Here is a 9,334-nt window from a genome sequence, read left to right as displayed (position 1 = left end):
ACACACACACACACCCCCCACTGGCCACTCTTCCTCTACAGGGTTGGGTAGGTTACTTTGTAAATGTAATCCGTTAGCTGTCTAAAATTGTAATCAGTAACGTAATTATTGGAGTACCTCAACTCAATAACGTAATCTGATTACTTTCAGTTACTTTTGGATTACTTCACCCGTGAAACACATAAGAAGAAAAAATGATTATTACCAATTTAACAACATTTATTGCAGGATTTTCGAGCCACTAATAATAACAATAATATGCCATTTAGCAGATGCTTTTATCCAAAGCGACTTCACATCACAAAACATTGTGACAAAATGTATTTAAGTCCTCTACACCTGCATCTAACATGTCCTTATGTATCTAAGTCCTGTACACCTGCATCTAACATGTCCTTATGTATCTAAGCCCTGTACACCTGCCTCTAACATGTCCTTATGTATCTAAGCCCTGTACACCTGCCTCTAACATGTCCTTATGTATCTAAGCCCATCTAACATGTCCTTATGTATCTAAGCCCATGTAACATGTTCTTCATCCTCATCTTGTCCATTTACACCTATAAGATCTGATCACAGTCAGACCACAATGCGTCTTTTAATCGTGTACACCTGTCTAAAAATGGGGTATAAGTATAACCAGGAATAAGTAAGGGCTTAAGTAACATAGCAACATGGATGGTGCTAAACACTTATCCCACGGGACACCAGTACAAAAAAGTATGAAAATGTATGCACTCACACTGTAAGTCGCTCTGGATAAGAGCGTCTGCTAAATGACTAAAATGAGAAATAGAAAATGTATTTTTGTTATTTTTTACAACATGCATAGTGTAATCACACATTTAGTCCACCAAGTAGTTTTCTAAGTTTAAGCAAAAAAAGTGCAGCGAGGTGCAATAAACCCACATATCAGACATGGCATTGCAGTAGGCCTATTCTGAAACTAGCCTACTCAGATGATTGAAGGCAGAAATTGCTGTTGTATCGCAGCAAGAGGACCTGCTCTAGATGAGCATCAGACATCCTGTTTCGCCGAGGGGTAAACAGGTTTCCACAACAGCTGAAAAGGCGCTCAACTGGGGGCGCTGGAGGGCAGTGTAGTGTTGTGCTTCAGAAACAAGTTCTGGACTATGGGGAACGATTTCAAGGAGTCCAAAGACTTGTCTTTGTCTTCGAGGTACTTCCTCACCTCAGCCTCTGCAGTACCACTGGCCCATGTTGTTGCACCTCTGAACACAAGTGTTCTCCATAGAAGCTGCTTCCCTCATAAACCTCTTCAGAGTGTTCTCCATAGAAGCTGCTTCCCTCATCAACCTCTTCAGAGTGTTCTCCATAGAAGCTGCTTCCCTCATCAACCTCTTCAGAGTGTTCTCCATAGAAGCTGCTTCCCTCATCAACCTCTTCAGAGTGTTTTCCATAGAAGCTGCTTCCCTCATCAACCTCTTCAGAGTGTGTGTTCTCCATAGAAGCTGCTTCCCTCATCAACCTCTTCAGAGTGTGTGTTCTCCATAGAAGCTGCTTCCCTCATCAACCTCTTCAGAGTGTTCTCCATAGAAGCTGCTTCCCTCATCAACCTCTTCAGTGTTCTCCATAGAAGCTGCTTCCCTCACCAACCTCTTCAGAGTGTTCTCCATAGAAGCTGCTTCCCTCATCAACCTCTTCAGAGTGTTCTCCATAGAAGCTGCTTCCCTCATCAACCTCTTCAGAGTGTGTGTTCTCCATAGAAGCTGCTTCCCTCATCAACCTCTTCAGAGTGTTCTCCATAGAAGCTGCTTCCCTCATCAACCTCTTCAGAGTGTTCTCCATTGAAGCTGCTTCCCTCATCAACCTCTTCAGAGTGTGTGTTCTCCATAGAAGCTGCTTCCCACATCAACCTCTTCAGAGTGTTCTCCATAGAAGCTGCTTCCCTCATCAACCTCTTCAGAGTGTTCTCCATAGAAGCTGCTTCCCTCATCAACCTCTTCAGAGTGTTCTCCATAGAAGCTGCTTCCCTCATCAACCTCTTCAGAGTGTTCTCCATAGCCATGAGAACAACACAGTCGAAACTTTGGTACGGTAGCAGTTGCCATTTTTGCTTCCTGGGTGCTTAGCATAGGTCCAAACCGGCGGTCTATAGCCTCACTGAATGCAGTGATGATGTGTGCAGAGAATGTCACAAGGTATTTTTCTCTGAGAGCTTAGACTTCAAGCTTAGGATTGTTGGAATAAGAAAGCCAAGAAAACACTTCTTCTCTCGCTGAAGAAGATCAATAGAGAATACGAGTGGCTGTAGGACTGTACTCCCTGAGAAAAGCAATCTCACGAGGAGGTAGTTTGCTGCTCACACCCAGGTCTTCCCAGATTTGCCCCAGCTGGTCATCTGTGAGGGCTATGAGTTTGGAGATGGCACGGTACTCTGAGCTCCATCTGGTCACACGGCACAGTTACTTGTGGAATGAAGGTTCCTCTACTAGTGAAAAGAGTTTCACATCCTCTATGATGAAGTCAAATACCAGGCGATTTAACCTGGCTTTGTGAGGTGTGTGTGGTCCTCCTGGTTGTGGTCCTCCTGGTTGTGGTCCTCCTGGGTGTGGTCCTCCTGGTTGTGGTCCTCCTGGTTGTGGTCCTCCTGGTTGTGGTCCTCCTGGGTGTGGTCCTCCTGGGTGTGGTCCTCCTGGTTGTGGTCCTCCTGGTTGTGGTCCTCCTGGTTGTGGTTTTGTAGATGTATCTGTACTCCTCCATGTCATCTGGCTGCCTTTTCCTGCTCAGGGTCTTCCATTGATTGTTCTGCATCCTCTGAAAAAACAACATGTAATTACTTAGCTATGACACTACAGTAGAAGTAAATGAACAGTGGAGTGAGCACCTTGTTATTGGGTTAGGGTTATGGTAATGCACTGCGTTGGGTTAGGGTTATGGTGAGCACCTTGTTATTGGGTTAGGGTTATGGTAATGCACTGCGTTGGGTTAGGGTTATGGTGAGCACCTTGTTATTGGGTTAGGGTTATGGTAATGCACTGCGTTGGGTTAGGGTTATGGTGAGCACCTTGTTATTGGGTTAGGGTTATGGTAATGCACTGCGTTGGGTTAGGGTTATGGTGAGCACCTTGTTATTGGGTTAGGGTTATGGTAATGCACTGCGTTGGGTTAGGGTTATGGTGAGCACCTTGTTATTGTCTCAATTAAGGATTGTAGCTTTACCCAACTTTTGTCCACCCTTTAAAAACATGTTTCCCTTTCTATGGCCCCTGTCTGATAACCACAGGGCTGGGGTTGGACCATGTAGCCAATCACACATGGACAAAGCTTTGGATGCAACGATGTCTATGGTAGTTTATATTGTTTGTCTAGAAATACTCAAATGTAAATTTAAAAAACAATGGACTAATACAGTACTATATATTGAGTTATGATTGAATAATACAGGCATTTATTTGGGTTGAAAAAACAATAGAACAGCAGGAAAACTGCAGTGCGGCTTTATTGATTTGGGTAGCATGTTACTCTGAAACCCTAGCTAGCTAACTAAGTTAGCAACAACCCTGACAGTGAGCATCTTGTTATGTTGAGTTACAGAGTGCAACTAGCTTTCAAAACTAGCTAGCTAGGCTATGTATCCCAGTGAATCGCACCCAACTATCTACAACTGATTTATCTTGGTTAAAATAGATTGAATTAGCGAAATTGTTAGCAAGTATGCTATTGTGCTAATTTGTTATGATACCTTGCTAACTACAGTAGCTAGCAACTGACAGAGCAAACTTAAGTGAGCAGCATACCACATAGTGTAGGAGAGTTAGCAAGCAAATCAGCAAACTAAACAGGCTAGCTAGCTAGAAATCTGACTAACTAGCTAGCTAGTACTCTCTGAAATCTCTGACCTATGCTGAAACATTGGTACATTGTGAAGACAACCTGTCTGTCTCTAGAGACTAGCTAGCGAAGCAAGCTAACGCGCCACACCTGCCAATCGTCATCCTTACCTCCAAGTGTTTCTTCAGGTTGGAAGTGGAGTCTCTGGATGTGGACAGCAGCTTTACCGTGGGCAAACATAGTTTCAACTATTACATTCCTGACCTTTTTTTCTTGGAACACAAATTGTTCTTTGAAACACCATCCAGAAAATGCACTGCATTGGGGTAGGGTAATGCACTGCGTTGGGTTAGGGTTATGGTAATGCATTGGGTTAGGGTTAGGGAAATGCACTGCGTTGGGTTAGGGAAATGCACTGCGTTGGATTAGGGTTAGGGAAATGCACTGCGTTGGATTAGGCTTATGGTAATGCATTGGGTTAGGGTTAGGGAAATGCACTGCGTTGGGTTAGGGAAATGCACTGCGTTGGATTAGGGTTAGGGAAATGCACTGCGTTGGATTAGGGTTAGGGAAATGCACTGCGTTGGGTTAGGGAAATGCACTGGGTTAGGGTTAGGGTAATGCACTGCGTTGGGTTAGGGAAATACACTGCGTTGGGTTAGGGAAATGCACTGCGTTGGGTTAGGGTAATGCACTGCGTTGGGTTAGGGTTATGGTAATGCACTGCGTTGGGTTAGGGTAATGCACTGCGTTGGGTTAGGGTAATGCACTGCGTTGGGTTAGGGTTATGGTAATGCACTGCGTTGGGTTAGGGTAATGCACTGCGTTGGATTAGGGTTATGGTAATGCACTGTGTTGGATTAGGGTTATGGTAATGCACTGCGTTGGATTAGGGTAATGCACCGCGTTGGGTTAGGGTAATGCACTGCATAGTGTTAGGGTTATGGTAATGCACTGCGTTGGGTTATGGTAATGCACTGCGTTGGGTTATGGTAATGCACTGCGTTGGGTTATGGTAATTCACTGCGTTGGGTTAGGGTAATGCACTGCGTTGGGTTAGGGTAATGCACTGCGTTGGGTTATGGTAATGCACTGCGTTGGGTTATGGTAATGCACTGCGTTGGGTTATGGTAATGCACTGCGTTGGGTTAGGGTAATGCACTGCGTTGGGTTAGGGTTATGGTAATGCACTGCGTTGGGTTAGGGTTATGGTAATGCACTGCGTTGGGTTAGGGTTATGGTAATGCACTGCGTTGGGTTAGGGTTAGGGTAATGCACTGCGTTGGTGCGCCATACCTTTTTATTTTGTGACCGTGTATGTTGCTCAGAAGGGAAGATCAAAGTAGCACTTTTCCGGTTAATGACTGACGTTAATATGAAAAGGTAATTAAGAAAACAGCCAATTGTTTCATGGACATTTTTTTTCCTTCTGCATACATCCCTTCTCAATTTGAAAGTAATCGTATAAGTAATTATCTACTTGATCTGATTACAATATTTTTGCTGGTAACATAACGGATTACAGTTCCAGTTTTTTTGTAATCCATTACATGTAATCCGTTACTCCCCAACCCTGCTCTTCTATATCTGGCAGGATCAGATCCGTTACTCCCCAACCCTGCTCTTCTATATCTGGCAGGATCAGATCCGTTACTCCCCAACCCTGCTCTTCTATATCTGGCAGGATCAGATCCGTTACTCCCCAACCCTGCTCTTCTATATCTGGCAGTATCAGATCCGTTACTCCCCAACCCTGCTCTTCTATATCTGGCAGGATCAGATCCGTTACTCCCCAACCCTGCTCTTCTATATCTGGCAGGATCAGATCCGTTCCTCCCCAACCCTGCTCTTCTATATCTGGCAGGATCAGATCCGTTACTCCCCAACCCTGCTCTTCTATATCTGGCAGTATCAGATCCGTTACTCCCCAACCCTGCTCTTCTATATCTGGCAGGATCAGATCCGTTACTCCCCAACCCTGCTCTTCTATATCTGGCAGGATCAGATCCGTTACTCCCCAACCCTGCTCTTCTATATCTGGCAGGATCAGATCCGTTACTCCCCAACCCTGCTCTTCTATATCTGGCAGTATCAGATCCGTTACTCCCCAACCCTGCTCTTCTATATCTGGCAGTATCAGATCCGTTACTCCCCAACCCTGCTCTTCTATATCTGATAGGATCAGATCCGTTACTCCCCAACCCTGCTCTTCTATATCTGGCAGTATCAGATCCGTTACTCCCCAACCCTGCTCTTCTATATCTGGCAGGATCAGATCCGTTACTCCCCAACCCTGCTCTTCTATATCTGGCAGGATCAGATCCGTTACTCCCCAACCCTGCTCTTCTATATCTGGCAGGATCAGATCCGTTACTCCCCAACCCTGCTCTTCTATATCTGGCAGTATCAGATCCGTTACTCCCCAACCCTGCTCTTCTATATCTGGCAGTATCAGATCCGTTACTCCCCAACCCTGCTCTTCTATATCTGGCAGTATCAGATCCGTTACTCCCCAACCCTGCTCTTCTATATCTGGCAGTATCAGATCCGTTACTCCCCAACCCTGCTCTTCTATATCTGGCAGGATCAGATCCGTTACTCCCCAACCCTGCTCTTCTATATCTGGCAGGATCAGATCCGTTACTCCCCAACCCTGCTCTTCTATATCTGGCAGGATCAGATCCGTTACTCCCCAACCCTGCTCTTCTATATCTGGCAGGATCAGATCCGTTACTCCCCAACCCTGCTCTTCTATATCTGGCAGTATCAGATCCGTTACTCCCCAACCCTGCTCTTCTATATCTGGCAGGATCAGATCCGTTACTCCCCAACCCTGCTCTTCTATATCTGGCAGGATCAGATCCGTTACTCCCCAACCCTGCTCTTCTATATCTGGCAGGATCAGATCCGTTACTCCCCAACCCTGCTCTTCTATATCTGGCAGTATCAGATCTGTTACTCCCCAACCCTGCTCTTCTATATCTGGCAGGATCAGATCCGTTCCTCCCCAACCCTGCTCTTCTATATCTGGCAGGATCAGATCCGTTCCTCCCCAACCCTGCTCTTCTATATCTGGCAGGATCAGATCCGTTACTCCCCAACCCTGCTCTTCTATATCTGGCAGGATCAGATCCGTTACTCCCCAACCCTGCTCTTCTATATCTGGCAGGATCAGATCCGTTACTCCCCAACCCTGCTCTTCTATATCTGGCAGGATCAGATCCGTTCCTCCCCAACCCTGCTCTTCTATATCTGGCAGTATCAGATCCGTTCCTCCCCAACCCTGCTCTTCTATATCTGGCAGGATCAGATCCGTTACTCCCCAACCCTGCTCTTCTATATCTGGCAGTATCAGATCCGTTACTCCCCAACCCTGCTCTTCTATATCTGGCAGGATCAGATCCGTTACTCCCCAACCCTGCTCTTCTATATCTGGCAGGATCAGATCCGTTACTCCCCAACCCTGCTCTTCTATATCTGGCAGGATCAGATCCGTTACTCCCCAACCCTGCTCTTCTATATCTGGCAGTATCAGATCCGTTACTCCCCAACCCTGCTCTTCTATATCTGGCAGGATCAGATCCGTTACTCCCCAACCCTGCTCTTCTATATCTGGCAGGATCAGATCCGTTACTCCCCAACCCTGCTCTTCTATATCTGGCAGGATCAGAGGACTTCCTCTGCTACGCTGTGTTGCTTCACTGGGGTTCATAGTGGTTCATAGTGTCTTACAGTGTTCTCTCTGACTCCATCTCTCCCTTTCTCTCTCTCTCTCTCTGGGGTTCATAGTGGTTCATAGTGTCTTACAGTGTTCTCTCTGACTCCATCTCTCCCTTTCTCTCTCTCTCTCTCTGGGGTTCATAGTGGTTCATAGTGTCTTACAGTGTTCTATCTGACTCCATCTCTCCCTTTCTCTCTCTCTCTCTCTCTGGGGTTCATAGTGGTTCATAGTGTCTTACAGTGTTCTCTCTGACTCCATCTCTCCCTTTCTCTCTCTCTCTCTCTGGGGTTCATAGTGGTTCATAGTGTCTTACAGTGTTCTCTCTGACTCCATCTCTCCCTTTCTCTCTCTCTCTGGGGTTCATAGTGGTTCATAGTGTCTTACAGTGTTCTCTCTGACTCCATCTCTCCCTTTCTCTCTCTCTCTCTCTCTGGGGTTCATAGTGGTTCATAGTGTCTTACAGTGTTCTCTCTGACTCCATCTCTCCCTTTCTCTCTCTCTCTCTGGGGTTCATAGTGGTTCATAGTGTCTTACAGTGTTCTATCTGACTCCATCTCTCCCTTCTCTCTCTCTCTCTCTGGGGTTCATAGTGGTTCATAGTGTCTTACAGTGTTCTCTCTGACTCCATCTCTCCCTTTCTCTCTCTCTCTCTCTGGGGTTCATAGTGGTTCATAGTGTCTTATAGTGTTCTCTCTGACTCCATCTCTCCCTTTCTCTCTCTCTCTGGGGTTCATAGTGGTTCATAGTGTCTTACAGTGTTCTCTCTGACTCCATCTCTCCCTTTCTCTCTCTCTCTCTCTCTGGGGTTCATAGTGGTTCATAGTGTCTTACAGTGTTCTCTCTGACTCCATCTCTCCCTTTCTCTCTCTCTCTGGGGTTCATAGTGGTTCATAGTGTCTTACAGTGTTCTCTCTGACTCCGTCTCTCCCTTTCTCTCTCTCTCTCTGGGGTTCATAGTGGTTCATAGTGTCTTACAGTGTTCTCTCTGACTCCATCTCTCCCTTTCTCTCTCTCTCTCTGGGGTTCATAGTGGTTCATAGTGTCTTACAGTGTTCTCTCTGACTCCATCTCTCCCTTTCTCTCTCTCTCTCTCTGGGGTTCATAGTGGTTCATAGTGTCTTACAGTGTTCTCTCTGACTCCATCTCTCCCTTTCTCTCTCTCTCTCTTGGGGTTCATAGTGGTTCATAGTGTCTTACAGTGTTCTCTCTGACTCCATCTCTCCCTTTCTCTCTCTCTCTCTCTGGGGTTCATAGTGGTTCATAGTGTCTTACAGTGTTCTCTCTGACTCCATCTCTCCCTTTCTCTCTCTCTCTCTCTGGGGTTCATAGTGGTTCATAGTGTCTTACAGTGTTCTCTTTGACTCCATCTCTCCCTTTCTCTCTCTCTCTCTCTCTGGGGTTCATAGTGGTTCATAGTGTCTTACAGTGTTCTCTCTGACTCCATCTCTCCCTTTCTCTCTCTCTCTCTCTGGGGTTCATAGTGGTTCATAGTGTCTTACACTGTTCTCTCTGACTCCATCTCTCCCTCTCTCTCTCTCTCTCTCTGGGGTTCATAGTGGTTCATAGTGTCTTACAGTGTTCTCTCTGACTCCATCTCTCCCTTTCTCTCTCTCTCTCTCTGGGGTTCATAGTGGTTCATAGTGTCTTACAGTGTTCTCTCTGACTCCATCTCTCCCTTTCTCTCTCTCTCTCTCTCTGGGGTTCATAGTGGTTCATAGTGTCTTACAGTGTTCTCTCTGACTCCATCTCTCCCTCTCTCTCTCTGGGGTTCATAGTGGTTCATAGTGTCTTACAGTGTTCTCTCTGACTCCATCTCTC

General features: G+C 46.1%; 1 protein-coding gene across 1 annotated transcript in view; it reads left to right on the top strand.

The window, feature by feature from the left end:
* Nucleotides 1–9,334, top strand: part of ano2b (anoctamin 2b) — a 220,198-nt gene that overhangs the window by 115,551 nt on the left and 95,313 nt on the right. The window lies entirely within an intron of this gene.

The sequence above is a fragment of the Coregonus clupeaformis genome, chromosome 4 (genome assembly GCF_020615455.1).
Source record: "Coregonus clupeaformis isolate EN_2021a chromosome 4, ASM2061545v1, whole genome shotgun sequence".
In the NCBI taxonomy this organism is placed as follows: Eukaryota; Metazoa; Chordata; class Actinopteri; order Salmoniformes; family Salmonidae; genus Coregonus; species Coregonus clupeaformis.
This window is presented reverse-complemented; position numbering and strand designations above follow the sequence as displayed.